The sequence below is a fragment of the Electrona antarctica genome, assembly GCF_951216825.1.
Source record: "Electrona antarctica genome assembly, chromosome: 13".
In the NCBI taxonomy this organism is placed as follows: Eukaryota; Metazoa; Chordata; class Actinopteri; order Myctophiformes; family Myctophidae; genus Electrona; species Electrona antarctica.
Genome location: NC_136794.1, coordinates 10759819 through 10780460, shown reverse-complemented (window position 1 = coordinate 10780460; position 20642 = coordinate 10759819). Strand labels below are relative to the sequence as shown.

The 20642-nt window shown below is 43.1% G+C and overlaps 1 protein-coding gene across 3 annotated transcripts in view; it reads left to right on the top strand.

Moving 5' to 3' along the window:
• Window positions 1-20642, top strand: part of fgf14 (fibroblast growth factor 14) — a gene marked incomplete at its 5' end in the record, with an annotated part of 181718 nt that overhangs the window by 154480 nt on the left and 6596 nt on the right. The gene's annotated exons all lie outside the window — the stretch shown is intronic.

The following is a 20642-nucleotide window of genomic DNA, read 5'->3' as shown; positions in this document are numbered from 1 at the left end:
CAAGATCAGTTCTAATATAAGGTGGTGCGTTTGGTTGATGTAGAGCAGATGCTTGAGGGGATGCGTTTAATTATGAAAGGCAGGCACCACCCCGGAAAACATGACTTGCTTGTGTGACAACGTAGACTGCCTGTGGTGTCCCAATGCTCGGAGCACTAGGCTCAAGACATGCTTCGCGTTCATGCAGGAGGTTCTGGTAGTCGTATACACACCTCTGCTGTAATCAGCTGTCAGACCGCTGATTTCTTTCAACACTCTTCTACACACCAGTCACACCTCATTCCCTCTAACATATGGGTCTGTTTAAATACGGCTCCCTCCTGCAGTGCATTCGATCTCTGCACACTTCTGCTCCTGGCAAAGCTTGCCTCCACATGCACCATCCAAGCCGCCACCTTAGAGCAGGGGTTCTCAACGTTTTTGGCCGGGGACCCCCGGAAATGCTTTGGCAATGTCTCGGGACCCCCGCCCCGCCCCCTCCCGACCCCCAATATAAATTGACTGCTACAATAACCTTAAACCATTTTGGGCGGGAACCCCTTTTGGTGTTTTAAGCATTGTTATAATTTAGCTATTGAAAAATAGCAGATCTACAAGCTCATAGCGCGCCACCGAGTGGCGCGCTACGAGCTTGTAGGTCTGCTATTTTTGAAAAAAAGTGAAAATAAAATTTAAAAATATTTTTTTTTTTTTATTTATTTTTTTTTTAAATTTGGGGACCCCCTAAAATAATTTGGCGACCCCCCGAGGGGTCGCGACCCACGGGTTGAGAACCCCTGCCTTAGAGTACTCAAACTGAAATTCATGTGTGCATGTGGCTCTATAGCAGTGGTTTACAACCCTTTTCATATCAAGGTCCATTATTTATTTGGCATTTGAGCCACAGACCAAGATTTGATGAGATTTTGCCTCTCAGACCCAAAACTTGGAATATTTTGTTTATCGTTAGATAAGATTTTGTCCACAATTCCATACCGTGACCATAGAGTGGAGTCAAGTTTAACTGTATTCCATTTTTTTGCAATAAATGACAGTAAATTAACAGCTTTTTCCTCTCTCTTCTAAAGAGATAAAAACGAAATAAACTATAAAAGTGGAAGTCAGTCAAAGATAATGTATACTGAGTCGAACTCTGTATAGGCTCTACAACTCTATAATCTGACTTTATGGGTTCCCCAGCGATTAACTGTATCAAAAGTGTGTGTGTGTGTGTGTGTGTGTGTGTGTGTGTGTGTGTGTGTGTGTGTGTGTGTGTGTGTGTGTGTGTGTGTGTGTGTGTGTGTGTGTGTGTGTGTGTGTGTGTGTGTGTGTGTGTGTGTGTGTGTGTGTGTGTGTGTGTGTGTGTGTGTGTGTGTGTGTGTGTGTGAGAGAGAGCACATGTCACTGAATAATAAAGAAAGGGAGGGAGACAGGAACGTGATTGGTTGTACATTATCTGTGTGCTTGGGCTCTCTGTAAGCCTGTGTTTGTATATTCTATGTCATTCAAGCATGGGTGCATCATTGTAATTTCCCCTTCACTCAGTACGCTATACAGTGAGCAGCTATCAGAGCAGACATGCAGCACGTTCTTTGTGTTAATGACCCTAAATGCTGGCCTAATTGCTTTGCCAGTGTGTAAATGTCAAGAGCCATGCAAAATACAAATGACGCACTTGGGCTTCTTGCCTCGAGTGCAATGTAATGTGCAAATGAGCAGCGTTGGGACATTGGCTTGTAAAGCCACAAGTAGACCTCAGAAACTCAGTGTCCAAACAGTAATTGGACGTGTAAACACAGGGCCGCTCCCTTGGTACTGGCATCCATTATTCATTCCTCTGAAAATGGACGGAATTATCGGGAACATGTCTTTAGAGAAACGGGAATTCTTGCCATGACCTATTCCCAGTCAGCAGATGTACTGGTATTCTTTATCAAAATGCCTTTTTGGAAATATGTGGGACTCCAAACTCACTTTTGTTGGATGTACGTGGAAACAAACGGAAACAAATGTAGCATGTCAAACAACCAACAAAGGCTGCGTACATTTAAATCATCCAAACCGCCTGGTCTTAGATTGTTGTTTTGGTGCCCATTGGGATTTTAGTCCGGATCTTGGGACCGCGGTGTGTTGTGCTGTGAAAGATGGAGGCCTCTCTTGGTGTGACAGGAAAGCCGTCGGTGTCTCACCCCATCTGCCTTGCAGCTGTAATACCACCAGCACCCCTCCCACTTTCTTTCTCTCCATGAATCCCCATGTGTCCTTTTTCTGTCTCATCCGCCCCTGGAAATGAAAGTAACATTTTATCAAGCTTCACCCCTGCAGTTGTAAAAATCGATAGAGTGAGAGCCCTCACGGAGAGGTTGTGAATCATGAAAATTCGTTCTCTTCAATCTTTACTAAGCACGGTAGCTCCCTGAATCTCCTGTCTCTCTGGCTATACCTTTCCACACCCAGAGTCAGGCAACAGAACAGCTACAGCTAGTGAGGGAGCACTAGATACCGCCATTTCAGCGACAAGTGCGCATGCGTGTGTGCGTGTGTGTGTGTGTGTGTGTGTGTGCGCGCACATGCGCAATAGTGTTATTGTGTGTGAATACATAGGTAATATTTGCATATGTATGTGTTGGTACAACATCATTTAGGGAATAATACTGCATTCCAATAAGCATTGCGGCTGTTCGCACAGTAAGCTAAACTGTGAAACGCTGTTTGCACTGATAGTTCTTATTATGTACTGTGTCTGTATTTACATCCAGCCTGACACAGTAATGTATGCATGTAGCATACATTACTGTGTCAGGCTCATGTTTTGATGTTTTATATGGCAAAAGTATTCTTCGTCTCTGGTAAAGGATGGATTTGACCTGTAAATCATGGCTGTGTGCAGTCTCGTGGTTTCAAGGAAGTTGTACTACACTTTCACTATAGTGGCCTGCGGGGGTCGGAAGGAGTTGTGCTCATACACACTGTGGCAACTGAATCACAACTCGGGAGCAAAGATCAGACACCACAACACCCACACACACTTCTACTGGCAGGAGAAACATCTCACTTATTCAGGCCTACAGTACATGCCTTGCCTGCATGTACTGTACACCAGGGGTTCTCAACCTGTGGGTCGCGACCCCTCGGGGGGTCGCCAAATTATTTTAGGGGGTCCCCAAATTATTTTCCAAAAAAAAGGAAAAAAAAGATTTTTTTTTAAATTTTATTTTCACGATTTTTCAAAAATAGCAGACCTACAAGCTCGTAGCGCGCCACTCGGTGGCGCGCTATGAGCTTGTAGTTCTGCTATTTTTCAATAGCTAAATTATAACAATGCTTAAAACACCAAAAGGGGTTCCCGCCCAAAATGGTTTAAGGTTATTGTAGCAGTCAATTTATATTGGGGGTCGGGAGGGGGCGGGGGTCCCGAGACGTTGCCAAAGCATTTCCGGGGGTCCCCGGCCAAAAACGTTGAGAACCCCTGCTGTACACGTGCATGGGTGCATTTTATGCAAATCCACAAACGACAGCAGTGCAAGGCTGCTAACCGGCTTTGCTGCACCACTGTGCAATACCACATGTATGATAATGATCATTTTAAAACGGCTAGTAAAGTAATGATGATAACATGAATAGTGGCTGAATTCTATTCTGCTTGGTCATTCATCCCTTTCAGTGTGGGACCATTATGAAGCAAACAATAGCTGCAGAACTTCTAAGAAATCAGTTGATGAATATTTTTGTAAACTATCACTGCCAATATGAGAGATGTGAGTTATGGCCCATGTCACTCTTCCTGAGTTTTGTTCCAAATTTAAATATTATAAATGCAAAAAATATGATTCATTGTGATTAATCACAGCAATTCATGATTTGACAGCGGCGTAGGGCCATTTAAAATAGAAGCGAACACACACACACACACACACACACACACACACACACACACACACACACACACACACACACACACACACACACACACACACACACACACACACACACACACACAGGAATGTCATTATTTTATGGTTCACATATAAATAAGTAGTTCCCTAACTTTGAAGTGGCTTTGATGTTTGTATGTAAATGAATCGCATTTATTTAGGCTACCGTACAAATGCCTAGAATGAAAAGCCACATCAGTCAACTAATGACTGCTGAGAAAGAAATATCTGTGGAATATGAAAATGACAGTAGAATTCAACTGAAATCTCCCCATACAAATGAGCACTTCTATTCATATCATTATCATCTACAGGCGTCTCTGCCAAGATATCGATAAGAATGCATGCTCCCCATCTGGTTGTTCTGATAAAGAGAGATTATGCCCACGGGAAGCCAGTGTAAAGAGCATCCGCCAGTGTGACACGGGATCGTAATCAGCCACAGGGGGTATAAGCAAAGGAAGTCCCCATGTATCATCTCCAGATCAGATAATAGCCTATGGTAGGACAGTTGCCTCTCACAGCACCCGGCAAACAATTGATCAAAGCCAAACAGTGTACTGTAGTATATTGTCGCTTCACTTCATCTGAAAAAAGAATTGTTTGGGCGACTGGTTTTTGGCTCATGGTAGAATGGCGGTCTGATTGGCAGGCCGCTCTGTGTTTCTTTTCTGGCTGACCGGCTGGATGTCTGAGCATTTCAACTGTAACTGTGCCAGGTTTCCTCTCTGTTGCCTCGGAGAGAGAGCCGTGGACTTTTGGGGAAGCCTCTGCTGTCATTCCATCATATCAGTATGCAGATATACAGAGAGTGTTGTGCGCTTTGGCTTTGGCTACGAGTCAACGCCCTACTGGATCATTTTACCCTGTGCTTTACGTTACACAACACAGTATGATGCAGTATGAGTGTGATGCAATTATTATTACTCGCAGTACCACGCCGTGGTACCAGTCATTTTTTGACGTGCACGCACAGGGACGGAACGGTGCATGTGCGTGCACGCTAGAACGCGTAACCGTAGATTCAAGAGAAGACCGCACCTAATCAACCTCGCGTCACCAGACTTTCCAAGACGCACAAAGTACCCCGTGGTCTAGGTTTACTGGCGCGCCGTGTCAAGTACCGTGCCTACTACTTTGCATTACAACAGGACAGCTTTAACTGTTTATACCCGAGCGCACAGTAAGCATGCACACTTACAGCAGTAGGCTGTGGCTCCAGTAGGCTACTGCTGCTGTGTGGTGTTCTGCACACAATAAGAATGCCTCGATCCTTCAGAACAGATTCATTCGTCCAAAGAAAACTTTTTAGTTTCGCTAGTGTGCAGTAAAGATGTTTGTCTGACTATTTTAAGTCTGCTTTTGTGTTTGTATCTAAAACTCTCACACACTATTTAACAATAGGCAGGCTATATCAGCTGTTCTGTGATGTGCACATGCACGCACATGCACACGCTCATGCACGTGGCGTCATTAAAACGCTGTGGTACCAGTAAAAAAACACCATGACACCACTGCATGTGATGTATCATTCAATGAAATTGGAAAATATTTGAAGGAGATATGAGATATATGGAGATATTTAAAATGATTGTACAATTATACCCAAACCTGAGAAAAGGCCCTTTGAAAATTCATAACATTTTAACACCTAGAGCTGGACAGAAGTGGGTGTGACAATGGGAGGGACAACACAATAGGTACTTAACTCCACCCATAATGACCACCATAACCACCCCCACGTTTTAGCTGTCAACAGTGCAACAGTAGAAACGGTAGATCAGACAGACTACAGTATAGTAAAACAGTACCATTTTATGTAACCTTATGTGGCAGCTAACAAGGACAACATTCCCTAAAAAGGGAAGCATAACCTAGAACTCTGACATGTTTAAACTCATTCTGGGCCGGAACCCCTTTTGGTGTTAGCATTATGTTATGCTTTAGCTATAGCAGATCTACAAGCTCATAGCGCACCACCGAGTGGCGCGCTATGAGCTTGTAGGTCTGCTATTTTTGAAAAATCGAAGAACCACTGACATAGAAACATAGCTTTTTCAGAAAACTGTCAGGATGTAGAAGACATTTTTAGAATCTGATCTCAGGTCAAAATGGGTTAAGGCCAGTAGAACAAACAACAGTACTGTACATGCCACAATGTTACTTACTGTCCAAGGCGACCCTTGGCTATGACTTAGTCCTTTCTGTCAGACAAAGGATTAGCAGACCAGGGTTAGGGGTTTGTTTTAAACCTGATCAACTTCCACGCATTTACGTAAAGGATACGTAACTTAATTGAAGCAAGCAATTTGTCACGAGAAACACATGCCGGTTCCCGTAACAATTTCCACCAGTTGCTTTAATATGATTCAGCCACATCCTTCCACAGGATGCAATACAGTAGACGCCTCGAAGAAGTGAATCAAAAGCCTGTTTAAGATGAGCATGACAAATAGCTGCATGGTTCAGGAGAGCAGGATCACATAAGCCTTTATCTGTAGGGTGATCCGTTTTTCACACTGACAACACTCGTTGCATCACATTAACTACATCTTTATATCATTTTTGTTTATTCCTCGGGTCTCGGATATAGATTGGGTACTGAATACGGCGGTGAGTAGAGCTATCTTTCTTTCATTCTCTTTTCCACACATATGCACACGCGCGCACGCACGCACGCACGCACGCACGCACGCACGCACATACGCACGCACGCACACACGCACACACACACGGTATTAGTTGGCTTTGCTCACTGAAAAATATCACATATATTGATATTTCTTAATTTACAATTTTATTCTGTATACTTTTAGCAATAAAATGGTCTATCTGTGCTTTCCATGTTTGACAAACATTAACTTTATTTTCAACTGATAAATGTGTGACCTCGTCGCTCGACAAACTTAATGTATTTTCAACTGAAAAAAGTGCCAGTTGCATATAGGCATGTTATTGACTATGGCGTGGCTCCATAGAATGAGTCACGGCTATTTGGGCTAGCCATCTATACAGTAAGAGTCTGTCTGTGTTTATGTGTGTGATTGATCCATCAGCACATTGTCATATTGCACATTGCCTGTAGGCCTAGTAGGCTAAAGTATACCTCCACACATTTTCTTTTACATACTGTACGTATTTCATTTTCTCATAGGTCATACAGTACAGTAGATACAAATTACTGTGAAATCTGAGATCCAAGTGATAATAAAACTAAAATTGAACACAACATTTTCCACTAGTACTGATTCCTCAATGTGGTTCACATTGCAGAAATCAACACATCGGTGAAAAAGCTACAAAATCAATTCTGTGAAACTGAGAATCTGTTACAGATAATACTGACACTATTATTATGTGTGACAGCTGCAGCCTTGGCCGAGTGAGTCCCTGTGTTTGTCCCTGTGCCGCTCGTCTGTCCCTCCCCATGTTTCTCTCTCCCTGTTTGTGTCTGTCGGCGTGGGCGTGGCTCGCTACTCTGTCTCGGCTCCTGGATCTCTGCCGGCACACCTGCTCTCTCGGTTACTTCATCACCTCCCTCATGCAGTCGACACACCTGCCATTCATCAAGCTCATCATCGTGCCAGTATATCTGCCCCAGCTCTTCATTCACTCATCACCAGATTGTTGTCTCGGCTACCATGGACCACTGCGCTCGTGTCTGTCTTCCTGCTTGCTTTCTGCCTGCCAGCTCGCTTCCACACCTCTGCCTCACTCCAGCCATCCACGCTCTCAGCCCATTCCAACCCATCAGCGCCCTGGATTCTTCCATTACCACACAACTCTGCCTGTCAACTCCGCCGATCCTCACCCCCATCTGCTTCCCCTTACTTCTGCAATGAAGTCTGTCCTTTCCATCTAACCCTCTGAGTTTGAGTGACAAAGTAACAAAATAGTTATCTGCTAGACATCATGGTCTAGTATGTATAGCCACAGAATTAGCGAATTCTGTCTCATTAAGGAATTGTATTAAAGGGAAACTTCACCCTTTTTGTTTAGAAGATTTAGAACACTTTTCTGGGGATCTTTATGTGTGTAATATGTGGTTTTAGATATTTTAGTTTTAGCAGTGAGCCCAGTGTCTCTGATGTCATGGACACTGGGATCACTTACTTCCTGGACTACATGTTGTCTCAGTAAGCCCTCCCCTATCCACAAGGAGGAGCAGTGCACCAAAGCATTATGGGAATTGTAGTCCAGGAAGGAAGTGAGCCCAGTGTCGATGACATCAGAGACACTGGGCTCACTGCTAAATTCTAAAATATCTAAAACCACGGGCAAACTCCGTCTTGTGAACGTGTATGGTGGCACCTGGAACTGGAGTTTATGCTAACAGCTAGCCGCAATTATAGAGTTAACATATATATTTTTTGCAAAAAGGGTGAAGTGTCCCTTTAAGTCATAGTTGAAACACTATACTCAATAGAAAACATGCAATTCAGGATGTAATTTACTGTAAATGTTGGTCTTCACATATGGGGTCAAGCTTGGTTGAGGAGCCTGAGATGGCTACTGGCACAAAGGAATGGCCAAGGAACTTTAATGATGTCTTGAGGAAGGATGAGTTTGTGGCAGAACTTGCTCCTCATATATTTACTACAGTAGCTAGTAGCTCATCATAGAGGGGATGCGGTTCTCCAGGAGAGAATCCAGCTTTCTCGTCCTCCACTCCACAACCACCTCCACATTCTCATGTTCAACTCCAACTATGGAGCTGGCTTTCTCCATAGTTGCTCAGTTTGCTGGCATTCTTGTGTTCCCCCATTGCTATTCTTGGCATATTGTCCCCCAGAATATGGATGCTTGGGTTGAAGTGATTAAGTGGTGGGTGGGTAATATGCTTTCCCCACAGAACCTGTTGTAGTCCAATGGGAGAGTCCATCGATGTCCTCACCGTGGTCCCTTTGAAATGAGTCCCAGTCTGTTGAGTGTTGACCACTAACGGTAGGAAAGTAGGGAAACACGAACAAGCAATAGGGAGAATCACTGACAAGAGTGAATAGGAAAACTGTCAGTGCTGCTTCAAGGAATTGGTATATTGCTGTCCTAGAGATTGTATGTAAGTGAGACAGAAAGTCAGAGGGAGAGATGGAGATAGAAATAGCTTCCTTCCGGCAGAGGATTCACATTTCTTTGTTCTGTGAATGCAGCGTGCCTTGTGTGCTTGACTGCTCGTGTGTGTGTGTGTGTGTGTGTGTGTGTGTGTGTGTGTGTGTGTGTGTGTGTGTGTGTGTGTGTGTGTGCGCGCGATTCTGAGATGTTTGTCAGCTTGTTAGAGAAGGCATGACGGTTGAGTGCCTGACACGAGATGACTAGCCAATCTATCACAAATCTGGCTGCCTTGACACCAATATGGCATCAATTTACAGTTCAACACCGGGCAGTGGACAAGGTACCCCCCCCCCCCCCCCCCCCCCCCCCCCACACACACACACACACACATACACACACACACACACACAGAGCAGCTGTTTGAAATTGCGCTCAGTTGTTGTGGGTGGTTTATCCGTCAGTGTGGTTTGCTCACCTACAGTAAGTGCTGTGCCACAATATTTTATTTTCATCATTTTTGTTTAGGTTGAACAGTTCTTGGTTCTGGGTGGTTTATGTCCATTCCATCCAGTTCACTTTTTTTAACCAGCATAAAAAAATAATAATATATATATAAAAAAAAAAAACCCTCAAAAATGGAGTTGAGTGGTTTCCTCCCAAATTCAAGTCTCCCCTCATCAGCCTGTCGCTGTTGCTCATTGACATCACATGCACCTTGAAGAAAATATGGACATTAAAATAGTGATTCAATGCTGTGTGTGCGTGCGTGTGTGCGTGCGGTTATAAGAGAAGAGATGATTGTTATTAAGTTAATGAGCAATAATATTGGTCGGCACTTTTTTGTGGTTTGAGACTAAACAAAAACATGGATGCAGGGATGAGTGATTTGTACCTTTTGGGGTGGAAAATTTGACATTTTCTAAGTGCTATAACTGTGTGTGTGTGTGTGTGTGTGTGTGTGTGTGTGTGTGTGTGTGTGTGTGTGTGTGTGTGTGTGTGTGTGTGTGTGTGTGTGTGTGTGTGTGTGTGTGTGTGTGTGTGTGTGTGTGTGTGTGTTTATAGTTGAGGCAGGGGAATTGCACTGTGCGTGCGTGTTCGTGTGCATGTGTGTGTATGAGAGAGAGAGAGAGAGAGAGCGAGAGAGAGTGTATTGCTGAGCCCTGGGAGTTGCACTTGGCTAGTGTTAAAAAAAATTCTAAACACAACCTAAAGGTCACCATCTTTAGGGAAACTTTATCGAAAGCTTAAGTGCTTCTCATGGCCAAACACTTTAAAAGTGTCACTGGCGTTCTGTCACTCGCCTTTCAAAAACGGATATCTTCCTGATGGAAGAATCCAGAATAGGAAATAATGAATTGCACAAAGAGAGGGAGGACATTTTATATTTTTATTTTTTTGGTCTACTTCAGTCTACTTTATTGAATAATGCAAAACGTACGTAACATTAATGTTGGGGTAAATTAATATAATGTATTTCATCACACTGCAAAGTTTGCAGTCTAGAGTACAGTGTACAGTTCCAAACCTTTCCATGTCAAGGAGACACAAGAGACCCACGTTTACTCATTAATATGCTTTTGTTAGTGTGTGGCATTGGACAAAGCAGTGAGGCATGTACTCCTTCATCTCTGCAAACAAAACAAAGCTTCACCATCTACACATGAATTCACTTCAAAGGGACTCCCAAGGTTTCCTAAAAGAAAATTGTGCTGGGCATGCATCATTATGGTGCTTGCCATCATTATAGACCTCATTTGTTCATCAATGGAGATCCATTTGCACTTCAAATAGAAAAATGATCTCTCTCTCTCTCTCTCTCTCTCTCTCTCTCTCTCTCTCTCTCTCTCTCTCTCTCTCTCTCTCTCTCTCTCTCTCTCTCTCTCTCTCTCTCTCTCCCTCTCTCTCTCTCTCCCCCCCTCTCTCTCTCTCTCTCTCTCTCTCTCTCTCTCTCTCTTCCAGGATGCAGTTGAGCTTATCTTTTAATATCCTGTTCCGGCGTATATGAGCATTATTAGGGATTTTTGTTTTGGTTTTCTCTTACAAAAATAATACCCGGCATGCACTTAATGTATTTGAATGAATATGCATTCTTTACTTACAGGTATTGTCAGGTCACTATTCAAGACATTCATTAGACATGCTAATCACTCACATCAATAATAATAACCCATAAAACATTTTGATTAGAAATTCTCTGTGAGGGGGTTGGCATAATACTTCCCCAATGTGTTCAGATTCAGAAGATTCTGTTATTGCGCAGTATGTTTATTGACTTATTTAGCCTGATAAAGGCAAGGAGGAAGGAAGTCAGAAGCTCAGTTCACATTCATAGTCAGTGTATTTGTATATAATCACATTGTATAGTGACTATCAAATGCTTAATGCGTCCATTTCATGTGTGTTGTGTTTTGCAACAAAATATTCAACACGACATTCAACATTCTGTTGGTCTCTTCTTGTCTTTGAGTAATGAGATCAATTCTTCAAAATAGCACCCTATGATATAGCACGACTACCGTAGCAGTACAATATTGGCAGAAACCCTGTATCTCCATATTTCAGATGTGTCAAACAGACACAGACAGACAGTCTGTTTGTTTGTTTGTCATACCCTGCTTTAACCCGTTTTGCTCCTCGCTGCCTTGATCACTTGATCTGAAGTTGCACACAGGCATTGACCATTCTGTTATGCAGGGCATCCCGAAGCCCCCTTTTCAATTTAACACATTTAACGCTGTTTATTAGCGTTTTTCGGCAAATCTGTGTAACTCTATGGGCACAGTTTCGCCCCTTACGTGGCATGTGTGGTTGCGTTACACCATTATTAGTTAAATCGGCTGATTCCAGCTCCTAATGAATCAATCGGCTGTTCACCGATATGCAAATCCGTTCATTTATAAAAAGCTGCAACGTTTACAACTCAAATAATGTGGCACTCTAGCCTCGGTGGCTCAGAGTAATACGAGCTGCATAGCATGCGTTCTGTGTTGAACATCATATGACCAGGGTTGCCAGGTTAGCTTTCTAAGCAACTTGGTCTATGGAAACATAGCTTATGGACTAAATTATCAGGGATATATGGAATGTCCCAATTTATGTTTATTTTACTCTAGCCTACTATACATCAGGCAGGGCTAGGTTAAGAGTGTTTTTGTTTGTACTGTATTTTTGTTTAGTTACTGCAGTAGCATAAAAAGTGTGTGTGTGTGTGTGTGTGTGTGTGTGTGTGTGTGTGTGTGTGTGTGTGTGTGTGTGTGTGTGTGTGTGTGTGTGTGTGTGTGTGTGTGTGTGTGTGTGTGTGTGTGTGTGTGTGTGTGTGTGTGTGTGAGAGAACAACACACAGACAGTGCTTCGCCTGCTTTGCGCACCACTTGGGGGTCTGCCTCAAACTATATGTATCAATATCAAGATCTATTAAATCGCATTATCCACACTGTGACTCTGTACATAATTTGGTGTATATATCTTCAAACGGGTAAGGACTAGTACTAATAATAACTATTATCTCCACCAGGCCGAAGGCATACGGAGAGTATGACAACAAGGCGAGTCTCTCTCTCCCTTCCGTCCATTTTTTCTCCCTCTCTGACCGTCCGTCCGTGTCATTGCCAAACTTGTGCGCACACACTCCTCTGCCCCAAACAGCCTGTTATAGTGCCACCATGAGGCAAATGTTTGCTAAACACTTAAAAAAAAAAAATACTCGTACAGATTTTATCCATACATCATGCAAATCGGTACACACTATCTCTATAGTCATGTGATCATCACGGATCTGTGCGATTTTCCATATTCCTGGGCTAAGATTGCCTTCCAAAATTTGCAGGATTGGTCCATTTTGATCATGAAATTTTGCACGCACATTCCTACTAGGCCAAGGAAGAAATGCCACTTAAAATGTTCAAATCATCCTCATGGTGGCACTATAACAGGCCGATTCATGTTTTTACCTATAACTGCGCCGATCAGTGTAAAACTTTGTATGCGCGCTACCTAGAGACCAAGAAAAAACATTTGCCCCACATTTTTCACATTTTTTATAGCGCCATCAGGAGGCTGACTTATGTAAAACATATTCCTTCGGATTTTATCCAAATTTCAGGCAAATCGGTACACATGATCTCTATAGTTATGTGATCAACACAGATCTGATTGTTTTTCATAATCCATCCACTTTGTCTACGATTGACATCTAACGTTTTTACGACTGGCCCGTTTAGAACGAAATGCCCCAAATCATGAAGACAGCGTCCAATTCACCCTTTGTCAGACTTCTGATTGGTCCCTGACTGACGCCCTGGATCCGCCTTGTTTATGTTGAATATGCTATAACATAATTCTTGGAAAAAAACTAACACACTGGTATGCCCAGTCACAATGCTGCACCTGTGATGTTCCTTTTTTACTGACACCAAGTTTAATAAGTTTTATAAGAATTGAACGCACAGAATATCAATATGAAGCAACTGAAAAAATAATATTTCAATGGTAGTGGATGGAGAGAAAGGAACCACGAAACAGCAACCAATGGGTGTGAAGAGGGGCACAACCATGGGCGGGACTTGACAGGGTGAATTGCTGTGAAACCTTTTTATGTTTATATTACTCCTACACATTTTGTCCAAACATCACAAACGTTCCTGACCTGGTGCACACTGGTGCTCCGAGGAGTACTATTTCTAGTTTACCTCTTTTTTTTTTCCTATTGTCCATTATGGTCTGACAACCACAGAGAAAAAACCCAGGCTTTGAGACACCTCAAATGCTTGTTTCTACCTGTCAGTGACCGTATAATCATCCAGTTTTCTCCACAAACATGATGCATTTTCACATGCGCAGGCCGACAACACTCATCGCGCACACACACACACACACACACACACACACACACACACACACACACACACACACACACACACACACACACACACACACACACACACACACACACACACACACACACACACACCAGATACAAATTCCCACTATCTGCAATGTCAACCTCTGTCTCTGCAAGCAATCCATCCAGTGGGCTACACTGGCCGCTCTCTTCATTTACCCCGCCTGTCTCCAGTCCTCCTTTTGATTTGGTAATCAGACAGCTCTGCCGAAGCACAAACCAGACCCCCCCCCTCCTCTTCCTCCTCCCCAGCCCCCGTTGTCTGCACAGTGTTGACGTGACTCTTATACATATGAGAGCAGCTTAGCGTTGTGAATGCAGCTCAGCTTTCTAGAGGTTGACCTTTTTGCATGGATTAATAGGCTTTATGCCGGCAGCATTAATAAACAATTTCTTCGTTTCCACATTGTGGTAGCGAGCGTCACTCTGCATGTTAATGCGGAGCCCCGCCCTGTCTCAGTGGCTTCTCACCTAGTTTTAGGTGGCCCTTCAAGTAATTTTATTTAAAATCTCATTTTGGATTGGCTCTCACAATCGCTCTTTTTTTCTCCCCCCCCCCCCCCATTATATATAATGGGGAGGACTGCTTTTATTTAAGATGTCCACTTTCCCCACTCACTGTTCATTTGCATCGTTTATCCCTTGAAAACCTTTTCGTCTCTTTCCTATCCCCCTTTATCTCATCTCTGCCCGCTTCTGTCTTTTAATTAGTACTTTGTCAAACATCTGTGTCATATTTAGTCTCTCTTGTTGTGCAATTTCCTTCTGCTGATCACCCCCCCCCCCCCCCCCCCCCTCTCTCTCTCTCTCTCTCTGTGTGTGTCTCTCTCTCTCTCTCTCTCTCTCTCTCTCTCTCTCTCTCTCTCTCTCTCTGACATTCTCTCTTTCTCTATCCCTCCTTCCCTCTATCCCTCTGTGTACCTGTCTCTTTATTGTGGTATAAGCGGACTGATTATGTGAGCCTGCGCAATTCTGGCCCTCTCTCCGTTTGTGGCCAAGGTCAATTATGGCCTTCTCCATTCAGGGTATGGCCAATCAGGGGCCCGGGAGCAGAGCACCTTGCAGGGGATTGACACGAAAAAATATCAACTAATTTGGTGCCTCAAAAATGATTTGATTTGCAGGAAGGTGTGCCACCACGCGCTCTCTTCGCTTTCTCCTTCTCAATGTCAACCATTGTTCTAGCTTGGAGTTTGATGTATGTTGGGGGAGTGGCTTATTGTCGGATCAGGCGGTAACATGCAAGAGTGTATCCCTGTTACAATGCGCTAAGACCCCTGGGAGATGGATTGCTGAGGTGGAGGGTGAACTTGTGTTCCTCCAAAGGCGAGAGCTCTACCGACTGCTCTACCCGGACACAAAGTTTGACAACATTCTATAAACAGCACTCTGAAAATCTATGTCCATCCCTGCTTGTAGATGGACATAGATGTTTGTGTGGACCATGTGCTAGTGTAATTTATAGTAGTGTTATAATACTGTAACATAGAGAATGACACGGGAGTGGATTTTCACTCCTGTCCCATTAAGGTATATTTGTCTTATTACTTATTAGCCAGGGATCCTTTTAATGTATTATGTGCTGCCTTGCTCATTTTTTGGATGGGAATGGCGGGACATTTAACCCATTCAGGCCTGACGTCAAAATAAAAAAAATTTTTTTTCTAAATCATGACAATTTTCTGAAAGATTTGAGGCACATTTTAACGATTTTTCAAAAATAGCAGACCTACAAGTTGTAGCTTGTAGATCTGCTATTTTTCAATAGCTAAATTATAACATAATGTTTAAAACACCAAAAGGGGTTCCCGCCCAAAATGGGTTAACAGTGTAAGTAACTAGAAAATGACGGACAAACACGGGGTAGTACAGTTTAGTGTCAACTGTCAATGTAACGTTATGTTATGTGATTTCTTAGGCTCAGGGGCCTTTTGGGGAAGCAGGAAGGTTGTGATCAGTAGGCCTAATGATCACATGGCATAGCTTGCCGCAGAAATGATTTGGCTAATTACAGCAGGCAACTGCCGTCAATGCATCTCACCCGATGAGAAAGAAGTGGAATTAATTACTTAATTGAACCAACATAGGCAACCATGAAGGCTATAAAACGGTGTTTATGTTCTAATTGGCTCAGGGACGGAGATTGGCTCAGCTCTAAGGAGAGTGTGTTTCAGTTAGACACTTCATTTTAGGATTAACCATTTACCATTTAATGCAATGCATTCAGTTTGGCGGTGCTGTGATTACCTGTGCAAGCATGACAAAGAATCTGAGATCCAAAATCCCCCCAGAAGCAGAGCATATACAGAGTTATGAATCAACATACAACCTTCAAGGCATAAATTAATACAGGTACAATCCACAGAACTTTAAAGGGCTCATTTAAATATTGAGCACTTTAAAGCTGTGTATCCTTTCAAGACACACATATATAACATTGACCATCCACAGAATCATACATTTACCTAACCCGGCCTAGAAGACTAAACCCGGGTTATTATATTTTCACCCGGACAATATGTTTATGTTGTTGCTGATGTCTGAGGTGGGTGGGTCCTTGGGTAGCTTCATGATGCTCAGTGACATCATACAAGGTAGGTTTGTTCCCCTACCCATATCCCTGTTCTGGACCATTCTCACACGTCCCAGAAATTGGGTGAACAATAGGAGAAGTTTCCAGCTCAATTATGTTTAGAAATATTTGTTAAAACCCACATCTTCAACCGATTTTGCCCACCCATGACAGGGCCTCATGATCATCTTCTTTTTTTATATATCTTCTTTTTTTTTTTTATGTCATGATGGAATATTAAGATTAAGAAGAGTACCTCAAGTTGCCAGGTATTACCGTATTTATATATTTTGATGAGAAATATTTCGTATGGAATATATTATATTGGGTAAAATAAACGGGTTTAGTGATTGTGTGACAAAAGTTGGGTTTAGTGTTCTAGGGTTAAATGGTAGAGGAGGAGGCTGGGGAGGTGGAGGGAGTTTTAAAAAGTCGACAGACAGCAGGAACAGCATGTGATGAAGCTGAACATATAAGTGTGAACAGTGATCTGCTTATAAAGACCACCTAAGTGAGCGATTTAGATTGAAGGCGTATGTGTGAGCTTGATAACAAATGGGAATGAAGGATCTGAGTGAGTTGAACGCTGAATGAATGGGGGGGGGGGAGTTCCAAGGGAGAGTGAGGTCAACAGTGTACACCAGGGGTTCCCAAACCTTTTTGGCCCAGGTACCCCTTGGGGGGAAGAATTTTTTTCCAGGTACCCCCTCATCCTCGCAACATCGATAAGCATATTTGCAACCTTACATTTGGGGCAGACCAAGGCGCAGTTGGAGGAAATACATCGACTCACTGGCCTTGGAACGTCTCGGAATCCCCCAGGAGGAAGTCACTAATGTTGCTGTGGAGAGGGAAGTCTGGAGCACTCTGGTGGAGCTGTTGCCCCCGCGACCCGACTACGGATAAGCGGTTGAAGATGGATGGATGGATGGACATTTAGATGCCATTGGAACTATTTGTATTAAAACTTTTCAAAGTCACAACACATTTTCACAACATTTATTTAAGATGCTATCTTAGAATTGATGTAGACCTATTTGACAGTGCAGAAACCTAATTGCCCCCCTTGATGCATCAATTAAGCATCAATGACCATCAGCTGGTCACAGTCACAGACACTCAGCCTCTGCAGCACTCTAACTGAAAGTATGACTGCATGGAGTCTGTTTCATTTCTATCCAAAGGCCCTTGAATTATGGAATATGATTAATGATTACTGTGATTATGGTAAGCTCAGATACCACACATACCATAATTAACTGGCAAAAAAATATATATATATTTCGCGGACCCCCTGGCTATGGGTCGCAGACCCCCAGGGGTCCGCAGACCCCACTTTGGGAACCACTGGTGTACACCGGATCCTAGCTGCCTTCCGTACCTACAGTATACCGGAACTATCTCTACGATGGATTTTAATGCAGTTTTAGGCGTCATATTGGGAGAACAAAGGTTGTTTGCTTCGATGCAGGTCAGCAAAGACATCTGTTCTAGTTTGTGTCGTTGGCTGGGGATCACCCCAGTGCATTGCAAGCCTGAAAACTCTCTCTTGCCCAGCTATTATGGTACCAGTATCATTCTCATGCAGTGCAACGTTGTGTTTTGTGGGAACACCTGCTCCTTTCAGGAGACATCTCTCATCTCGCCTGCCTCTCTCCCACCCTCACGAGATAAGCCTTCTCTTATATAACTGGCTGGGTATCTGTTAAGTAGGAGCTGCATGATACAGTACGTGTAATAGCCTGTTCCTTCACTCTGTCTGTCCCGGCAGATGGACGACAAGCCTTCCATTCTGACAACCTGGACATGATAAGCAGCTCTTTGATGAACTGCTGTTTGCTGCTGACACATGATAAATCCTAATGTACCTCGCAAAATGAATCATGATGGGGTATATAGCCCAGCATGGTCCAGAGGGAATGCGTATTTATTTCATATTAAACATGCTGAAGCTTTAATCATTTAAGCATGCTTTTATAGTGCTTGCCTACGATGTCTCTGCCTATGGATTATTGTGCTCAGCCTCTATCTGTTATGTTTCCAAGATTAATAGTCCCGGTCCTAATTTGTACATTACAGCATTCTACTGCAGTATAGCCTTAAAGGACCAGTGTGTGGTGGGGGGAAAAAAAAGCTTGTAATTAAATATTGACTGTTCAAGGCTTGATATACGTTGTTGTGTGTGGTGTCACATGACGAAAATAGCCGATCTGCAAGCTCCCGTCGCACCGTGATGCGTTGTGTGAGACATTTGAGGCTTTCAGATCATTCGTGTTAAATATGCCATATGACGTCACGAGAGGATGCCATATGACGTCACGAGGGGACACGCACAAAAGCAAACATAAAAAGTCCATATAGACTTGGCTGCCACATGACGCACGCACACACGCACGCACGCACGCACGCACGCACGCACGCACGCACGCACGCACGCACAGTACGGTTCCTGTGCAATCATGTATTAAGTGCCTTTCGTTGAACACCCATCAGCGGCTGCATTGACACTTGACAGTATTGACTACTTGTCGATGTAATACTCGCAGCAAGTCTTGCCGTGCCTTTTCATACACGGCCATCACAAAATGGAGTTGTGCTCACATTCTGAATGAGTGCCTCCCACTCAGGAGTGGTTGGAGTCTTCAATCAAGGATAAAGAGGAGCTCTCAGAAATGCAGCTGCTAGCTGCTCTGCTCAACACAATCATTACGGTCATCCAGAGTATCTCTTGGTTCCTTTCTGCTTGGCACTTCTGTGCAATAGCCTACTGGCTCGTGGTTAAACCCTGACAGGAGTAATTTAACACAGGGCTAATAACGGCTATTATGTTGTGGTGTGTTGTGTGTTCCGAAGTGAGTGTTTAGACCATAAATACCCCCAAGCGCTGTTAGATTTAGTGGCATCGCCTCAAGGAGTCCACCACATTACACAAACCAACATCAAGATATGTAAGAGAATATATTAGTAGGCTATATTATATTAGTATTAGTATAATGAGAGTAAAATTGTAGCAGGTTTAAATACCACAAGCATTTAACGCACCATAACAAATTACCCATAAAATAAATAGGCATTGTTTTTGACTCCCTACCTTGGCTTTTACTCGTGCTCCTTGACCATTAGCTTAACAATAAAGTAATTAAGGTAATCAGTAAGGGACATACTCTTGGAGGACTTACATACGTATGGAATAATGATGGCGTGAAGTGTTCAGCTTCAACAGATTTCCAGTGTGATGAGCGTGCCTTGATTAATACACCCCCAATGAATGCCTTTATTTTTAGCCAAGCAGGGCACACAACGTGGAACACATTTTATTACCCTCTTGGTCGGAAACGAATGGGGAAACAGTGGAGAGAGATGTGGTGCTTCAGCGTTCATTTGTCTTTGAAGAATTGAGGTGTAAAACAAGGGGAAGTCGATGGACCCCCCCCTTCCCCTCTTTCCTTTTCTTTATTTTTATTTAATTTTTAATTTTTCATGTACATTTCTTCACTTTATTATTATTGTTAGTATTATTTATGATTATTATCCTTGGGGAGACAATTTTGTACTGAGAACTGAATGATGCTATATGATGCTTCATGTATAAAATGTATTGTCTACCCCGGCAATGACAATAAAAACAATAAGAAGGGGAAGTCACTGGATTCATTATATCATTATTCACATCGTCTATGTATATAAGGCAGTCACACTCAAATGGTCGCTGCATGGAGGTAGTTGCCGACATACTGCAAGGAATTATAAATTTGTCTGGCATTTTGTCAATCGAGTAACCTCTCCAAGGTCTGTGAAAACATTTGACGACCATAAAAGAGGATTTTCATAGCTCAGGTCATCCATCTAACAAGAATGTCTTGTTGGCCTTCAGGGAAAAAGCAAATTCTTACAGTATCGAGACACTGAGGTCAGAGCTGAACAGTATTCTCCGCTGGGAACACAAGCTAATTGACCAAACCAGTGCTCTTACAGCTCATGTCGAGGTTAAGGCCAAGGAGAGACTGAGCATTGCATTTCATAAGAGCAGCCTATTATGCCGCATTTGAATCAGGCATGATTACAGACGGTAAGACCGTCTACTGCAGATATACCTCAGGGCAATTAAGCATGTGTCCTTTTCAAGACAGGTGGAGTTATGGAGTCCAGTTTACCTTAGCGATCCATGTTTCCTTGCATGGCACCTCATTAATCACTGCAAGCA